Source organism: Dipodomys spectabilis, unplaced genomic scaffold (genome assembly GCF_019054845.1).
Source record: "Dipodomys spectabilis isolate Male_0828 unplaced genomic scaffold, ASM1905484v1 ptg000095l, whole genome shotgun sequence".
In the NCBI taxonomy this organism is placed as follows: domain Eukaryota; kingdom Metazoa; phylum Chordata; class Mammalia; order Rodentia; family Heteromyidae; genus Dipodomys; species Dipodomys spectabilis.
In genome coordinates, this window is record NW_024870772.1 from 22,980,909 (window position 1) to 23,001,478 (window position 20,570).

A 20,570-nucleotide genomic window follows, 5' to 3' on the forward strand; every position below is an offset into this window, starting at 1 on the left:
CCCTATCTTGGGGTTCATTTCACTTAACATCATCTTATATGGTCATATGTGCATAGCTTTTGACCTTTTTTGCTTGTCCTAGACACATTATAGTTATTGCAAATAAGGGAAACCATGGGACCTATGTATCTTTGGGCCTTAACACATAATCTTAACCATCCAAGTTGCCTAATGTCCAAGTTTTGGTGATCCATTCATAGTCTTTTATTGGTATGTGAGAATTGTACAAGGGGTTTCTTTGTGCTATGTCCATACATTCATATAATATTTACAGGCAGATGTGCTTTGATTGTCTTCATCCCTTCTATTAATTATCCTCCTTCCCTCTTTTTTATATAAATTTAATAAGTTCCATTATTCCATTTTTATAAATGCCTGTTATCCTCTCATTGCTTAAAGGGGCCTGTTGATCACATAGTAGGTAATGCTTAAGATAGTTAATTCTCTATTGAGTAATGTTTTCCCTCAATCTCTTTCACTTTTCAGAGACAGCATGAAGAAGGGAAACTAAAATGAACCCCCTTCCTGTCCTCATTGAATTTACAGATGCTTGGAAAGTGAATTGTTCTCACATTTCAGAGCCTAAAACCAACCAGGTTGGCATGACATCCACCTACCTGTCCCGCCTCCACATATGGACTTGTCCATACACATTCCATGTGGAGCAGTGCTTCCTGCAAAATGGCTCAGATGCCACAGGAAATATCAGAAGAGAAGTAAGGCTGTTCATCGTTGGAGGAAGCAAAGCTTCTTTTTTTGTATCTACTCAAGACTAAAAAAGTCATTTTCTGTGTTCCTCATTGCTTAGTACAATCAATTCTTTTTTTAAATTGAGCACAGTTAAAGATGAACAACTTTAAGGGTCAGTAGTGTAGGTCAGGAAAGTCACAGAGATCACAGGTGTCTCTGATTGGCATTTACTCCTTGAAACTGATTTTCTTCCTAGAGCCAAGCTGTACTTCATACACCCAGCAGCATATGAATCAAATTATGTCATTGCCCTGCTAAGCAAGAAAGAAATAAGGAAGTTCTTTTCCATCTCAACTTTGCAATAAAATAGGCATTAATCAGATGCATACTGCATCTTACAAAAACTCATGCCCAAATATGATTTTGCATCATCATCCTTGATTTAAGCTCACATCTCATGGAGAAAGAGAACATTGTCCAATTTTCCATCATAGGGAAATCCAGAATTTGATAAATATAGTTGATTCAGAATCAATTAATGCCACCAAACACCAACCATGTTAACAACCCTCCTATCTATTTTCAAGTATAAAGATTAGTGTCACCTAATTCTTACTTTGAATTATGAACTTGTTTGTATGAAAATCTAAATGCTGTAACTGAAAAGAAGAAAATAGAAGAAAAGAATTGAAAAGAAGAAATGGGTCTGTTGCAGAAAACCTGTCATCTCGGTGACTGTGGTCTGTTCTGGGTCCTTAACAGTTTCTAACTCATCTTGAGATTTGTTTTTAAAAATTAATTATTTGTGAAATGATTTAATAAGACAAATAAATGTTACAAGAGAACCCAATAAACACTTATTGACCCCTTAACTCCAAGCCAATTACTAACAAAAGTACAGGACAAATGATAGACACTAACCTCAGTTTATAGTTGAGCAAGTATGAGACATACCCAAGCATTCATGACACAAGACAGACTAGGCTTAAATATCACAAGTGTCTCCAATTTGCACTCATCTGGTAGATTTGTGAATCAGGCTATGACTGCTTTTCTAATTTCCCCATACTTCAGGCAGGACACCAGATAGTAAATTTCTGAATAAAACTGAGACATAGGTTTATTAAAGATTTGCAGAAACTGTTCTGATTATGGAACCAGGGTGTGACATTTAAATGTTGTTGTTCTTGTGCTGAGTCCTGGCCAGCTGAGTTAACTATTGCTGCCTTTCCTCATCTGATGAACTACTTCCTCTTAAGCTGATCAGAGAATGCAACCGCAACCGATTATCTAAAATGGTTACCATGAACCCCATGGTAACCTTCTTACCTTCCTTACTTTTCTTACCTTCTGCCTGCTAATTGTCAGTGGGGAAGAGAGTATAAAAATAAGAGGTATGGGCACTTGTAGTTCATAACAGTGAGCACATATAGCCTTGGAGTTGATGGACTTTGTATAAATGTTGAGTCTGACCTTCCTTATCCAGCATGGGCCAGGGGTTAAGTGCCTGAGCAATGTCTTCTGAGTTCAGAAAATGGAGTGAACAAAAGGGTCTTGTGAAGCATATGGAATTTGAGGTGCTATTGGAAGCCAGTGGTATTTGGGTAAGGAAAAGTTAGAGAAAAGGATTTGAATCAGAGAGAAAGGATCTATGAAGAGTTTAGCAGGAAAACATGGTAAGGAATTGGCAAATACTTGAACTTTACAGAAAACAAAGAAGGAGAAGGATAAAACAAAAGTCATAAACAAACATTGACTTGAACCCCATTCTTCAGGACTTCATGCTACATTTGTTGAAATAAATGATCCTCAGTCCACAAATTTTTGTATACAAGCAATAGAGCTTCCTTTTCTTGCAGTTACTCAATTCCTATTTTGAGTCCTACTCTGTTGGACTGGTAGACTTTAATCCCAGTCTCTGCTCCCCTTTCTCATCCTAAGGTTGACTCAAGGGTTTGTTATCACATCACAGTACTAGAAAGACATTGAACCACTGGATCCTTAAGTCTTTTGCCCACCTTACTAAAAAGATGTTTCTTTTTCAGAGTGTCAGTTCCTAGGATTGTTTCTACAGCATTGATTATAGCTCTACCTGACATAATATGTGGTCATACCTACCACCTTACCTCCTCAGAGGTGATGCTAGAAACTACAGGTTCCTTCTTTCTACATCATCACAAACTTCTCTAAAAACTTCTCACCTACTGGTAAGACTGCTTGGGAAATAATGTATCTCTTACTATCACTGTCACACCATCATCATCACCTCCAATAACACCATCTCCACCACCACCTCCATTACTACCGCTACCCACTGCCACCACCATCATCTCTACCTCTACCACTGATACCATCACCACCACCTCTACCATCTTCACCATTATCACTACCACTATCACCAACTTTACTACCATCATGATTGCCACAGTGATCCCATGAACATGAGAAGCAAAGCAAACCAAATAATTATTAAGTCATTAAGAAGAGACTAGAAGAATAAAGCTGTACTTTTTTACTTTTTCTTCTTTCTTTTTTTCTTTATGGAAATAACATGGTTTGAACTTAGGGCCTATTGTCTGATAGATACAAATCTGCTATTTCTGAGGAAGAAAAGATATCAAGATGCTGAAGACATCATTTATATAAAAAAAATTAGTTCCACTTGGTTATACACACTAGATAGGGATCTCCTGAAAATATCTGGAAATATTTGGGCCTTAACAGGTGCTTTGAATCTTTTATGGAATTTAATCTTATATGAGACAGTTAATGTATGTAATTCAAATAAATTATAACAAGATAGAATTACAGAAAGGCATGTATAGTTGTAAGACTTTTTTGTAATAGGAAGAGCATGTAAGCAGAAAATGAAATAAATAGAAAGTGGAAAAAAAGTATTTCAATGGATGAGAGATTTAATAAGAAGGGATGGCTACCATAGATGTCTGGATCTTCAGGACATTCAGGGTCAAGAATGCAAGACTACTGGGCACCAGTGGCTCATGACTGCCTATAATCCTAGCTACTCAGGAGAATTAGATCTGAAGATTACAGTTCAAAGCCAGCCAGGGCAGAAAAGTCTGTGACTCTTATCTCCAACAAGTGGTAGAATGATAGGCCTGAGCAAAAAAAAAAAAAACCTCAGTGACAATATCAAGGCCTTAAGTTCAAGCCCCAGGACTGCAATTAAAATCTACGTACACACACACACACACACACACACACACACACACACACACGTGTGTGTGTGTGTGTGTGTGTGTGTGTGTGTGTGTGTATAAATATATATAATATATAAGATGTTTTGCTCTACAATGCCTTCCAACTATGATCTCTGCCTCACTCAGGCCTAGAGCAATGGGTTCAGTCTCATCATATATAGGAACCTCCAACATTACAAGTCAAAATAAACCTTTCAGTTTGTAAATTGATTATCTCAGGTATTTTATCATAACAAAAGAAAGCTGACAAACACCAGAGCTATAGAATGTTTGTTATAATAATTACTCTCGGCAGTACTCAGAATGTGACAACAGCATACAGATAAATATATAAAAAATACCAGTACATAAATAAAATATCAATATTCCTGATAATGATAGATGAATACTCAGTTTTTATCAACTTTCTCTTACTGATCATTTTTATGCCCCTCCCCCACTTAAATGGATGACTTGCTTTGGCAACAAATAAAAAAATAAATATCATTTTATGATTTTTCAAAAAGTAAAGTGGTCTTGGACCTGAAAGTTTGAAAAACTATTAGACTGAATGTTCTGCTGTTTGTCTTTCCTCTAGAACTCTACTGCTCACTATTAGCACATGGTATCTTTTACTAAGGACAAACTCCAGAATTAAAAGCATTGAAATAGTTCACAAGTTTTAGCCTTTTATACTTAAGTGTATGCTTGATAATATTTTAAGCAACAAAGGTAATGGGGGTATCAATCCACTTCCCAGTCACACAGAGTTTAAATAGCCTAAGTCAGTTATAACAAATAATGAGAACTGGCCATATTTGTACCTACTACCAACTTCCTGTCCCATAAGCAGAGCCTCTCAGTTGTGTTAACTTCCAATGACCTATAAAGATTCCCCTGCCATGAACAGTTCTCTGAACCTCATGTCTCACTGAGCTTTAAAACCTGCTTCTATAGAGAAACCAATTCTTTGTTTGGCCATCAAAAGATATGAGTAGGCTGGGCACCAGTGGCTCACATCTGTAATCCTAGCTACTCAGGAGGCTGATATCTGGGGACTGGGGTTCAAAGCCAGCCCAGGCAGAAAAGTCACGGAGACTTTTATCTCCAATTAACCAACAAAAGCCAGATGTGGAACTGTGATTCGACTGGTAGATCACTGGCCTTGAGCAAAATAAAAAACAAAACTCAGGAACAATATCCAGACCCTGACTTCAAGCCCCAGGACCAGCATACAAGAAAAAGAGATGAGTAAAACTATTTTTCAAGAAACACAGTAACTTTTAACAGGGCATGTCAAATATAGGTAGCTCAAATAACTTGTGTTTGGTTACTATCTCTATTTCTCAAGGAAAATAATCACAGTCTGGGAGTCATGCACAATTCTGTCATACTCTACCAATAATCATTTGTTTGGGTTTCACTTAAGAAAAAAGGTAGACACAAGGGAATAAAATTAGAACTCAACACCAAAAGCCACCAAAGAAAGTCCGGTATCACATGGAGGCTAAACAACACACTGCTGAATCACAAGTGGGTCATGGAAGAGATTAGAAAGGAAATTCAAATGTTCATGCTATTCAACAAAAATGAACACACAAATTACCAGCTCCTCTGGGACACAGCAAAGGCAGTACTCACAGGCAAGTTTATAGTTCTGAGCTCCTACATCAACAAATTGGAGAGATCTGAAACTAACAATTTAATGACACATCTAAACCTCCTTGAAAAAGAGTAGCAAGATAAACCTCAATCCAGTAGATGGAAAGAAATAAGCAAAATTAAATCAGAATTAAATGAATTAGAATCCAAAAAAACTATAGAAAGAATCAACAAAACAAAGAGTTGGTTCTTCGAAAAACTTAACAAAATTGACAGACCCTTAGCAAATCTTATCAGAAAAAGAAGAGAACACACCCAAATTAATAAACTCAGAGATGAGAATGGAAACATCACCACGGAAAGAACCAAGACTCAGAACATTATAAGGGAATACTTCTCAAAACTTTATGCTAATAAGTTTGAGAACTTGACAGAAATGAACCTCTTCCTAGCAAATATTGACATGCCAAAACTAAACCAAGATGAGTTAAACTATCTTAACAGGCCCATATCAAGCATTGAAATAGAAACAGCAATAAGAGACCTCCCAGCTAAGAAAAGTCCAAGACCAGATGGTTTTACAGCGGAATTTTACAAGGCCTTCAAAGCAGAGCTCACACCAATTCTCCTCCAATGCTTCAATGAAATTGAAACAGGAAGCTCACTACCGAACACATTCTATGAAGCCATCATAACCCTCATTCCAAAACCAGGCAGGGACTCATCAAAGAAAGAGAACTATAGACCCATTTCTTTGATGAACATTGATGCAAAACTTCTCAACAAAATTTTGGCCAACCGACTTCAACAATTCATCCAAAAAATCATACACCATGATCAAACAGGATTCATTTCAGGGATGCAAAGCTGGTTCAATATATGCAAATCAATTAATATTATTCATCACATCAACAGGAGCAAGAATAAGAACCACATGGTTATCTCAATAGACGCAGAAAAAGCATTCGACAAGATCCAACACCCCTTCCTGATGAAGGTTTTGGAAAAATTAGGAATCCGTGGAACATTCCTCAATACAATAAAGGCTGTATATGACAAACCTACAGCCAGCATTATACTCAATGGTGAAAAACTAAAGCCATTTCCTCTTAACTCAGGAACAAGACAAGGATGCCCACTCTCTCCACTTCTCTTCAATCTAGTATTAGAATGCCTAGCTACAGCAATAAGACAAGATGCAGACATAAAGGGGATCCAAATAGGGAAAGAAGAAATAAAACTCTCCCTCTTTGCAGATGACATGATCTTGTATTTAAAGAATCCCATAGACTCCACTCCCAAATTACTCAAGCTGATTCAAAACTTTGGCAAAGTAGCAGGTTATAAAATTAACCCCCCAAAATCAATGGCTTTTCTGTATGCCAACAATGAGAAAAGTGTGGCTGAAATTAGGAAAGCAACTCCATTTGTAATAGCTCCACAAAAAATAAAATACCTAGGAATTAATTTAACTAAAGAAGTGAAGGACCTCTATGATGAAAACTTTAAAATCTTGAAAAAGGAAATCAACACAGAACTTAAAAAATGGCAAAACCTCCCATGTTCCTGGATTGGAAAGATTAACATTGTGAAAATGGCAATACTTCCCAAGGCTATCTACAAATTCAACGCAATACCTATCAAAATTCCACCCTCATTCTTCAAGGAAATAGAAGAGGCAATCCAAAAATTCATATGGAACAATAACAGACCCCGAATAGCAAAAACACTCCTCAACGGAAAGAATACTGCTGGAGGAATATCAATACCAAATTTCAAACTCTACTATAAAGCCATAGTAATCAAAACAGCTTGGTACTGGCACAAGAACAGACTTCAGGACCAATGGAATAGAATTGAAAACCCAGAAATGAACCCACAGACCTATAGCCATCTAATCTTCAATAAGGGAGCTAAAAAAATAGAATAGAAGAAAGACAGCCTCTTCAGTAAATGGTGCTGGCAAAATTGGTTAACTACTTGTAGAAAACTAAAGCTAGATCCTTATATATCACCCTGCACCAGAATCAACTCCAAATGGATCAAAGACCTCAGAGTCAAAGCAGACACTCTGAAAACATTACAAGATGGAATAGGAGAAACCCTAGGTCCTGTTGGCACAGGCCTAAATTTTCTTAATAGAGACCCGGAAACACAATAAATCAAAGAAAGGTTGGACAAATGGGATTGCATAAGGTTGCAGAGCTTCTGCAGGGCAAATGACATAGCTAGCAAGATCAATAGAAAGCCCACGGACTGGGAGAAGATCTTTACTAGCCATACAATGGACAAGGGTCTCATATCTAAAATATACTTGGAACTCAAAAAATTAAACCACCCAACAACAAATCCTCAAAGAAACAACTGCCCAATAAATAAGTGGGCGAAAGACTTAAAGAGAAGCTTCTCTGAAGAAGAAAGAAGGATGGCCAATAGACACATGAAGAAATGTTCAACATCCCTAGCCATAAAAGAAATGCAAATCAAAACAACATTGAGATATCACCTCACTCCAGTTAGAACAGCAAAAATCAAGAACTCTAACAACAATAGATGCTGGAGGGGATGTGGACAGAAAGGAACCTTACTTCATTGTTGGTGGGAATGTAAACTTGTTCAACCACTTTGGAAAGCAGTATGGAGGTTCCTCAAAAGACTTCACATAGAACTCCCCTATGACCCAGCAATCCCACTTTTGGGCATTTACCCTAATGTTTACAAAAAAGACCACACTAAAGCTACCAGCACAACTATGTTTATTGCCGCATTATTTACCATAGCTAAGATATGGAACCAACCCAGATGCCCCTCAGTAGATGAATGGATCAAGAAAATGTGGTATATATACACAATGGAATTCTATGCCTCCATCAGAAAGAATGACATTTCCCCATTTGTTAGGAAATGGAAAGGCTTGGAAAAAATTATATTAAGTGAAGTAAGCCAGGCCCAAAGAAACATAGGTCCCATGGTTTCCCTTATTTGCAATATCTAGTATAGGTATGAGTCAAGCGGAAAAGGTCAGATAATGTGATGTTAGGAACGAACCCTTTAATATGTATTTCAATGTTTTTGTTTCTTTCATGCATGTGTTTCTAACGCATTTATAAGATTATTTCTTTGTTGCTTTGTATGTCCCTCCCCCACAGTGTAACCCCCGCTTTCACTATATTTGATGTTAGTATAACATGTGGAGGAGATGGGGACAAACAAGTCGTTTAAGGATTCAGGTGGACCTGTTGCAACAATGAGAAGTACAAAATGTCATGTCAAAACCAGCTTTACAATGTCGGTGTGGGTGGGGGGGTATGATTGGTTGGGGGGCAGGGGGGAGGCTGGGAAGGGAGGTGAAGGGTAAACAAAGGAGGAGGCTGCAATGCTTGGTAAGAAATGTATGCATTATCCTGCCCATGTAATTGTAACCCCTCTGTACAGTATGTTCTCATATAAAATAAAATAAAATTTAAAAAAAAAAAGAAAAAAGGTAGAATATATCAAAAAACACAAAAGAGTTGCATACTTTAAAAAGTAAATATGTTACTACCTCCCCCTTTTCAGCAAAAGGCAAATAAGCATCTTTATTTTTTTATAACCAGATTAAATATCTATTTTTCCCACTCCACTTCCAACTAATAGTAAAATATGTAATGGACTCCATTACAAGTGAATTCTCTCACATTCAGTGATGTTGGACTCATTCAGTTACTTTCTGGATTGTTTGCACCCCCTCACCCTATAGGATGTAATATGGGTTGGAAAGGGTGACTGTCTCCTCTTGTCACTCGGTGATCTCTATGCTGAAGCCACCATCTTCTGTTAATGTTGACAATCTGACAAAACACCACAGTCTCCTCAGAACTGCACTGGCCAAATGGTTACATTGACTCTACATTGACCAACCATGACCTTATAACCACTTATGGTCCTTCTTTAACGTCCTTTCTGAAGATCCTTCCTTCTCTCTGTGTCCCACTTAGGTCACTGTCTACTACCAAGATAAACAAGTGACTGTTTCCACACAACACTGGACCTAGAACTCCGATAGGGGCTCTTCTCAGATGGCACTGATTTCCTTTATTCTTAGATATCCAAATTCAAAGAAAAGTAGAGCCCTTCATCTCCTACTCCTACCCAGAACTTAGCCAACAGGAATAAAAAATGAACCACATAGCTTACCATGCCATGCTACTCTGACTCCATTTCTCTACATATATTTCTATTTTTATCTTTCTTTTCTCCTTTTTTCTGTCTCTCTTCCCCATCCTCTGCTCAACAAAAATTCTTCCTTATTTTGATTTGTAAATAAGGAAAAGGAATTCTCTCATTCACTACTTTCTGAGTTTTTTCTATCTTAAAAATGATTTTTTAGTTTGAAGGTTTTTACAGCTTTGTTGACCAGCTCTCCTTTATTTATAGATAGTGAAGTAAAATGGTCTTTTCATATATTGTGAGTGGAAGTTTAGTTGGTACAAACTTCTGGCATGAAGTCTCATGCCAGCTAAACAATAATTTTGTTCCTATGATTCTTTTTAAGAACATAGTCATAAATCTGAAAATATTTTATTTCAAAATACTAACTACTACATCATTTATAATAATAAACCCAAAGAAAAACCTTCCATGCCTAAAAATAGAAAAGCAGAAAATTACAGATCTTTGTCTGTGATGCAGTAATGTTTGATCATTAGAAATTCTTCTAAGTAAGGGGATTTGAGGCATAATGAAATATTTGCCATAGAAAGGTAAAGTAAAAAGTAAATATAGCAGATGCCAGTGACTCACACCTATAATCCTCCTCAGGAGGCTGAGATCTCAGGATCATGGTTCAGGGTCCAGGGACAATGCACAGGCCCTAAGTTCAATCCCCAGGAACAGCAATACAGACATACATGCATGTATACATAGTAAGAGTAGCTGGGTGCCAGTGGCTTGTATCTGTAATCCTAGCTACTCAGCAGGCTGAGATCTGAGGATCACACTTCAAAGACAGCCCAGGCAGGAATGTTTGTGAGACTGTATCTCCAATTAAACACCAAGAAACCAGAAATAAAGTTGTGAATTAAGTGGTAGAATGCTAGCCTTGAGCAAATAAATGCTGAGGGACAGTGTCTAGGTCCTGAGATCAAGCCCCAGGACCAGATTTAAAAATAAAAAAGTGTGCTAGTAGTGTTTCTGAACTATAAGGCTAGCTACTCAAAAGCTGAGCCATCTTAGGCAGAGACATCCACAAGATTCTATCTCCAAATAAACTAGCAAAAATCTGGACTGGAAGCCTGGCTTAAGTAGTAGTGTGCTAGCTAAGCAAGCAATAGAAGTCAAACTCTGGTTTCAGCATTAAAAAAGTAACTTGTAAGGAGGAAGAATGTGAAATGGTAATTTTTATACTAATTACATGATGAAATGGCAATATTAAAAGAATTTTCATTAAATCAAGTATATCAATACACTTTTCTTTAACTTTTCTCTGTGTGTGTGTGTGTGTGTGTGTATGTGTGTCTGTGTCTGTGTGTGTGTGTGTGTAAGAGAGAGAGAGAGAGAGAAAGAGAGAGATTCCTGGAGCTTGAACTTGTGGACAGAACTGCCCTTGAGCCTTTTTGTTAAAGGCTAGTGTTCTTACCATGTGAGCCACAGCTCCACGTCTGTCTTTTTGGTGAGCAACTGGAGGTATGTCTCAGAGACTTCCTTGCTCAAACTGTCTTTGAACCATGTTCCTCAGACCTTAGCCTCCTGAGTAGTTAGGATTATAGGTGTGAGCCATTGGTGCCTGGCTCTTTTTGCTTTATTAATGATTTGATTATTTTAATGATTTTTTTTTTTTAGATTTTCCCATGTGAAGACTGGGGACGTAGCTCAATGGTAGAACTCTTGCCTCACAAGATTAGGCTCTAGGTTTGAGCCCCAGCACTGAGATATAACATGTTGGCTTGAATTCTACTTCTATAGTTTCTAGACACTGGCACAAGCAAACAGATCAACAAACACTACTATATTCCAGTAACAGAGATTTATGAAAATGAAAGTCAACTGCCCCTAATTCAGAGAAGCTTTAAGACAGCCCCCTTCTGTCTAAGGTGTTCCTTCCCAGTTATGTTCTGCTCTTCTGACTGCTGAAAGTAAGGATTTGTCAGCCTCTCTGGACCTCATTACATGAGCATCTGATGGCAGCTATTATCTCTTTCCAAGGACAGGAAGCTAGGCCACCATTACCAAGGGCTGAGCTGACCTTGAAGAACAGTGGAGGATCCCAATGCACAGACAGATCAATAGAACGTATTCTTTTCTTAATTTTCAGTCATGGGCTTGAACTGAGGGCCTGGGGGCTAGCCCCAAACTTTTCTGCACTCTACCACTTGAGCCACTGGGCTACTTCTGTTTTTTTGGTGGATAATTGGTAATAAGCTCACAGATTTCCCTGCCTGGGCTGGCTTTAAACCACAATCCTCAGAACTCCACCTCCTGAATAGCTAGGATTACAGGCATGAGACACCAGTGCCCTGCTAGCTCATATTCTTAAACGCTCACGTTAACTCTATATGGTCTCACAATACAAACTAATGCTTGGTCACCACACCTAGTTACCTGATTCATTGTGTCTTCAACCCCCATGGAATTTTGTTCCTCAAGCAAATGTTACAAATTTGAAATGTTTAGAACATGGCTGTCTCCTCTGAGTTGGAAGTCATTGCCAGGAAAATCAGCCTGTACCTTCAAAGGCCTGTGGCTCTAGAGGACCAAGCTAGGTGGAGGAGTACAGTCTGGGAGTCAGGTACTCAGGTACTACCAACCAGTGGTGGGGACCCATCCCCAGCCTTGGGATATGTGAACATACAGGAGACAATAGCCATGCATTATGAAGCCACTGCTGCTCACTGGAGCTTTGACTGATGTGCTGCTGCTGATGTTTATCTTAAGGAGAATTGTGCAAAGTCCATGAGACAGAGAAAATAAAGCTAATCCCTACACCCAGTGGACCACCCTACCCCCTTACCCTGAGTAAGAGCGCATCAATCCCACAGGCTGGCCTCCATCCACCAGGAAACAATTCTGCTGTGCTCCATTCTCAATGAGTATATACTGTTGCATTTTAGCCATTCTAAACGTGGCTATTACTCATCTACAATTTATTTTTGTCTGAGAAACAACAAGTTCACCTAACATACCACAAAGGAAGTGTTATAGCTTATAAGGGATGCATAACTTTCTCAGCAATGTGCCTTTGGTAAATAACCACTTCCCCAATGTGGTTTTTCCAAAGCTGCACATCTAACCCACATAGCAAAAGCATTTTCCTGCATTCTAAACTTTCTGCCTGAAATTCCAGGGAAAACGCCATTTTCTTGGTGCTGTTTTCAACTTGACTAACTTCACAACTGGCCTGGTGGAGTGATCTGTTTCTTCTTAATTCATTTTCAGACCCTCTGATCAGCTTTGACATTTCGGGCCCGATCACTGCAATAAACATGTTCTGTATTCTTATGACCCCACTACCTTTAAGAAGCATCCAAGCAAAACTTGCATCTTGGTCAATTGCTTTCCTTCTCTTGCCTCTTCCAAGTCAGAGCTGAGCAGTGAAGACTAGGGTGTCAGGAGTGGGGAGTATATGTTACAAGTATCTGGGTTGAAAGAAGCCAGCTGTGTTGTGAATTTCCACAGCAGGGAAATGATGGGAAGAGAATATCTGCAGGGGGCTTAAGGCTCCTTCAAGGCAGCTGGTACCAGCAGCAGCTTCCTGGTACCAGCAGCTGCTCAGGAAACTACTACTGTCAAGTTCAAAGACATTCAAAAGCAGAAACCAGTTCAAAAATCTCTGTGCCCTCCCTGGTCATCAGGCAATTTCCCCATAGTGACCTTGTGACAAGTGTGGCCACGCAGGCTTCAGTGTAACAAGCTGATGAGGACATACTGGCCAGTAGTGACAAACCTCACTGCTATGGGAATGTTCAGAGGAAGAAATATATGTTGCTTGGGGGTTTTCTTAGGACCCACAGTGTAGAGCCCTAAGACCAAACTGACGGTTTACAAAGTCTGTTCTATGCTGTCATTTTATAGGAAATGTCATTCAGACCCAATGAATAGGTTCATCTATCTTGTTCTCTGTCACTCGGCCAGCCAGCATTCCATCTCTGGTTTTCCCAAGGCCCCTTTCACAAGCCTATCATGTTGGTGAGGCTTTTTAGAAGGCTTTGTGTACACTATGATTTTCCCTCTCAAATTTCCTACCTCACTAGTGACTATTATTCTCATTATGCCTCCTTTCTGGAAATGGTGGTTTTTGCCTTGCTGTTTGCTTGTTTGTTTGATTGACTTAACTATTTAATGCTTGTCTTGCCATCTAGCATACTCCATAGTCAGGTTTTTAAAATATATTTTTATTGTAAAAACACTGTAAGGAGGGGTTACAGTTACAGAGCAAGGTCATTAGTACATTTCCTATCAAACATTGTTACCTCCTCCTTTGTTTTTCCCCTGCCCTCCTTTCCCTCCCACCTCTATAACAGCACTCCCCCCTCCTGCCTAAATTGTAAAGTTTGTTTTTCAACATAGTGTCTTGTACATCTCATTGTCACAGTGAGTCAACCTGTATCCCTATTTAAGCATTTTGATTTTCCCCTTCCCCTCCCCAAGCTAGAGAAGTGTATATACACAATACAGGGCACCATAGTCAGGCTTGTGTGTCCTTTTTCTTACTCCTGTCCTATATCTCTGGTCAACAAGTATATTCAAAAATTCAGAAGAAACCAAGAGAAGAGCATCCCTACAGGTGCATGTGTCTTTGGAGAAAAGCTATTGAACCCACATTGAGATTTTAATGCCAAGCTGTCACATCTGTAATCATAGCTACGTGTGAGATAAAGAACAGGAGGATTGCAATTTAAGAAGAGCCTGAGTAAAAATACTCATGAATCAACCACCCCCATCTCAGCCAATGGCTAAGCATGGTAGGATATGCCTATTATTTCAGGTTTGTGAATTAGAGATAGGCCCAGCCTGAGGAAAAAGAAGAAAAGTTTGTACGATAGTATCTAAACAGAAAACTCCAGTTCCTTACACATAGTGGGCTTTCAGTACACTGGTTGCCAAGCTGAATGGATAAACTCTCATGATCAGAATATGCTTCCCTTCCTACAATCGATGGCCAGCTTGGTGGCTTCCCACTGGCCAAACCCAGGGCTGTTTGAGCATCAAATACACAGTACAAGTTACAAATAATAGTCCATAGAGTAAAAAAGAAGTCTCACTTCTTTCCCTAGATTGGCCTCAAATTGCAATCTTCCCAATCTCTGCCTCCCAAGGAGCTATAAGCAAGAACCATCAAATCCAGCCTAAAATTATTAAATATTGATTAAAAATAAATATAAGAGGGGCTGGGAAGGTGGCTCAGTGGTAGAGCACTTGCCTTGAGCTGAAGAGCTGAGGACAGCACCCAGGCCCAGAGTTCAGGCCCCACGACCGGACCCAAAAATAAATAAATATAAGAGCATATTAACATTGCAACTTCTCTGCCGATATGAAAATTATGTCTTTTGCTGGGTTCCAGTGGCTCACACCTGTAATCCTGGCTACTCAGGAGGCTGAGATCTGAGGATCACAGTTCAAAGCCAGCCAGGGCAGAAAAGTCCATGAGACTCTTATTTCTAGTTAGCCACCAGAAAACCAGAAATAGTACTGTGGCACAAGTGGTATAGTGTTTGCCTTAAGCTGAAGAGGGCAGGGACAGTGCCCAAGACCAGAGTTCAAGCCCCATGACCAACATAAATAAACTAATTAATTAATTAATTAGGTGAAGACTGACATTAGGAAATTACAAATAATGACAGTGTGAGTGTTGCCCTAAGAAACTAATAGGCTGCATATTCATCTTCTGTCTTGTTATTTTTATAAAAGCTTCAGAATGAATATTCAATATACTATCTAAAGCTATCATCCAAATATACCTTCAGCTAAGAATGATCGTGGATATTAAGGAAAAGAAATTAATACTCATTTATACTTAAGCTTCTGCACAAACTTTCTATGCAATCAATTACTTGTCTCCACTCTTTCAGACTAAGATAATTGCATGTGCAATAATGGCCTTCCTGCATGTCTGTTCATGATAACCACAAATTAATGACTCTATAATAAAACCCTATTTCCACAGACAATCATGTCTTTTTGCTTCTCCCCTTCTGCTTCTTTCTCATTAATAATAAGATGGAAAATAGAAGATCTTTACAGAATATACTTAACTGAACCATAATAAGATTCATCCATAGATGGGTGGATAGATATATGTAGATACATATATATATTTATACACACACATACATAGATTACACCTTGATGCATAGCAAAAGATAGACAGAGAGGCAAACAGATAACAACTTGCTGCATACAGAAGCCTGGTCAAGCACTCTCATATTATTTAAGGAAATTAAAAGTCATATTGCTATAACTAGAACTATCAAATTCAAAGATCTCTCTGATTTATAGCAACAAAGGTTTATAACTACCTGCTGTTTCAGGTCTTCTACCAATGAACAATGAGATAGTGCAATCATCATTGTCAACACTGGATCCCCATGCCAGAGACTAGGCATTTCTCAAGGATCCTATGCCAGCCTAAAATGATATCCATCATTTCCATATCTAACTCATTGTCTAAAATAAATCATATAGCCCCACCCAGCCAATGAGGATTCAGGACATGCTATCCTCACATAGACCCGAGAAATATAGGGTCCTCTCTAATGACTACAAAATGCGCTTGACTTCTTTTCCTTCCAAGTAACTCAAAGAAGTAACAACTTTCATGATACTCATTTTTATAGACAAGAATCCAACACTTACAAAAATGTAGAAAATTGCTCATACTGATACAGTAAAGGAGCCAAGCAAGATTTTAACTCAGATCTGGTGTCTTATCCTTTAAGCTACTCTGTGTAGCTGCCTACCCCCTTTCTTGATCTCAGCATAGGCTAAGTGCACAGTTATGAGGGGTTGTATTCAGTAATGTGTGATCTAAGATGGTAACTGAGGAGTTTCCTTACCTGGGAGGGAGAATACTCTTTATTGCAGCCAGCTGCAGCTCTCCTCCAACTCATCCCACCCTCAAACATTGGCCACACATTCCCCAGAATGCCACCTAGATGACAACCTCCACAGTTATATGTCCTTCCATCTGAAAGGATGCCCCAACTACTCTTTCAAACAAGTGCATTGAATCCTTGGCTGGCAGAATTCTAGCTGGCTGCACTGATTTTCAGGTGCACTCATACAACTAAGTTGAGCACAATTCTTTTGTGTTCAAGGCATATTTACAGCTTAGAATTCCATGATCCATACTTCAGCATATTATGAACAGTCTTGCCTAAGCATCTTACTGTCTCATTATATATCAGCCTGCCAAATCTATGGGCTGCATGTTTCTGTCCTACAAAAATATTCCTACTTTGAAATTCCTAAACCCAAAGGTGCACTTTGAGGAGATTGATCTTTGAGTAGGAACTGGGCCACGAGGATGGTGATGCCATTAATGAAATCGGTGCTCCTATAAAAGGCACTTTTCTCCATGTGAGGATAGACCAATAAGTTGGAGTCTACAACTCAGAAGAGGGTCCTCCTCAGAACTCAACCATGCTGACCTCTGAATGTTAGATTTCCAGCCTCCAGAAATAAATTATGCTATTACAAGCCAGCTATTATCAATCTTGGTTACAGAAACCTAGACTACCAAAACCAGTACCACTCCATGGGCCAATTGACATGAGAGTAGCCAAGCCCAGCTTAAGTGTGATGAGGTGGTATGTGCTGCCCAACCCAGATGGAAAACTGTTATCAAGTCAACTGGCAAAGAATGCCTTTCTAAGCCTGTCATAATGGTTCATCCTGTAATCTTGGTTGAGATGGGAAGGATTGCTGTTTGAGGCTAGCCTAGGCAAAAAGTTTGTCTCAGCCAATAGCTGTGCCCTAGGACTATCCATCATCCCACCTACATGGAAGGCAGAGAATAGAAGGATTGCAATTCATGGCCAGTGCCAGCAAGTAGGACGAAGAAGAAGGAGTGGAAGGAGGAAAAGCAGCAGCAACACCTGGACATGATGGTGCATGCTTGTCATCTCACTGTAGCAGGAAGCATGAAATCAATCCAGGTGCAGGCTCAAGTAAAAAATCAAGACATTGTCCCAAAATAACCAATGCAGAAAAGAACTAACGACATGGATCAGGAGTAAAGCACCTGCCTAGCAAGTGAAGTGCCCTGAGTTTAAACCCCAAGGCATCAAAGAAAAAGAAAAAAAATCCCAGGTCAATCAGTGACTCAGTAACACTCTGCCTCTGATCTGCTTCCTCTCCTCCCCAACCCTACTTCCTCACTATAGCAATTCCAGATTGCATGAAAGAATGAAGCATCCACTTGTAAGAGTTGCCTAGGCTTCTAAGGAAATGGGATGAAGATGGGAGGCTAGGGAATACACACCCCTGATGTGTTTGCTAATGTGGTGGAAGATACTCATTGTGTTTCTAAATTCATGGACTCAAATATACAGACAAGGACCTGGAGGTACTGTCATGCTTTTATTTCAACGTTACATCAAACTCAGATGGGGCTCCATATTTTAGACTATCATGATTGTGAGAGGGGTTACAGGTACCCTCTGGGCATCTAATTTTCCTTTTCCTGCACTTATATTCCTGCTATCCCTTAAGAACACACATTTCCCTCCCAGACTCTGACATCCACTCCCTCCCTCCCATAGGAGGCAGATTCTTTATTCCAACAGCAGTTGTTCTATTTTCCTACTTGTTGTACACTTTAGTATGCTATAGATTTTTTTAGTAGCAATGAGGATAAGAGTTTATATTGTATTAAAGTCAGACAAGAATCCAACCATGAAAATACTACCTGTGTAAAACAGCCATGTCAACTTCAACTTCACAGTGAATGCTATAGCCTTAGAACCAAGAGTTTCCCTCAAAAAACACAAGATTCATGGAAACCACAATTTTCTTCCATTCTACTGCTTCAAAAAGTGATTTACTCAAGCAGGAATTAAAACACAAACCCCTCAGGACACAGAGAATTGATTTGTTTTGCTTTGCATACACATTTCAGCACTTTGTAGTTCTGAAAGGCAAATCAAAAAAAGACAATTTTCAGGGATGTAAAACCAGATAATTTTGAGATTTTTCTGGGCATGCTGAGTTCTTCCTGAGTACCCCAGAACTAAGAGACAGAACCTGAGACACAGAAACGCCAAAAGCAGAATAGGCACAGAACTCAAGGTTAGTTTGTTCTACATTTGTCAGATTCCAAACTAGTGTTCTCATGGATGAAGGTAGTAAACTCAGAGCCGTTATTGTTAAAACACAGTGTCCCAATTTTCAAAAGCAAAAGTAGCTACAACATTTTCTTTTAAATTCATTAAAAAAGACACATGGGTCCTATGTCTGTGTCTTCTTCCTCCAAGTAATCATCAAGTAATCACAGGTCTTTGGCAGTAATCCTCACTAATTACAACTCTTTCCCCCAAAAAATCAAAATTTGAGCAAAGAAGGTATCTGTTGGTGACAGCTGGGTCTACAACTCCAACAAAATCACTAATTCCCTTTATTAATATCTGGTTGATAAATCTCACAGCAAGTGCCTCTAGCAATTGGCCCATATTGTAAATATATATAACGGGGTTTCAGACAATTTAATAGAGGCCCAATTATCAATCCCTATAATCGAATACATTTATGCTTTGGTTATCTAGATGCCAGTTAACTATGCCACCTCATCATCCTTTGCAAGTTTTGGGGCTGTCAGAAAGTCTCAAATGCCATCAGGGAAGCTATCTTTATATATTTGCCAATATGGGAGCTGCAAGATGTTCTTGCTCTTTATTTCTTATGAGCTCTTGGTTCTTAGCAAATTATCATAATTTGCAAAGCCCCTATTTGCTATGATGATGATGAATATTTCTGAAAATTATTCTTCTTGACTCCAGATACTCTTTGTCCATTTAAGTGTATCTTTTTCATCTATCTACCATGCCTTCATTCACAAACATGCTATCCTTTAAGAACATACAGAAATCTCTCACCTATCAGGGGAGTTATGATCCAGAAACCCCCACAATAGGTGATGTAGCAGCATTATATTTATTATTTATATATTATAAAGCTTTACAGACCCTTCCCACTCGCCTCTAAACAGTTCCCACTCTCTCATCAACTTTAATTAACATTTGTTATATTTTTATATTGTTTTAAATTTTTAGGCAAAAATAATTAAAAATCACAATTATATAAATACCTAAATATGCCACAAAAATCCCTCAATATAGTGAAAACTCTATGATACAGAATGTTAAAATATATTAAATATATTAAAACATGTTTTTTTAAACCTGTGATACAGTGAAGCCACAATAAGTGAACCACAATATATATCATAAGGGATGACTGTATTCTTTCTTTTTTCCAGTCCTGGGGCTTGAACTCAGGGCCTGGACACTATTCCTGAGCTTCTTTTGCTCAAAGCTAGCACTCTACCACTTGTGCCACAGTGCCACTTCTGGCTTTTACTATTTATGTGGTACTGAGGAATCAAATCCAGGACTTCATGCATGCTAGGCAAGCACTCTACCACTTGAGCCACATTCCCAGTCGGGCATGACTGAATTCTTAATTGTGTGGAGAATTGTTCACTTGTTTCCCAATGACTTGTTGCCACCACTGAATCATTCTGTCCTATCAGGGTGAAATCCTCCCATGATGGCAGTTGAAGATTTCTTTTTTTTCAGCTATACAGTCTCCGTCTTCTGCAGAAACCAACTTGTATTATCTTTGCTAGCAGTAATTTCCCTCCAGTTTCTGCAATCACAATGATGGAATCAATAACTTTGCAGATATCTCTTCTGTGCTTGTATATACCTGATATCATGTAACTATGAAATCTAATATGTAAAAAGTAAAATGTCATTGCTTATTAAATTTTTAAATAATTTTTATTGTGAAAATACTGTACAGAGGAGTTACAGTTACATGAGCAAGGTAATGAGTACATTTCTTATCAAGCATTGTTGCCTCCTCCTTTGTTTTTCCCCTACCATC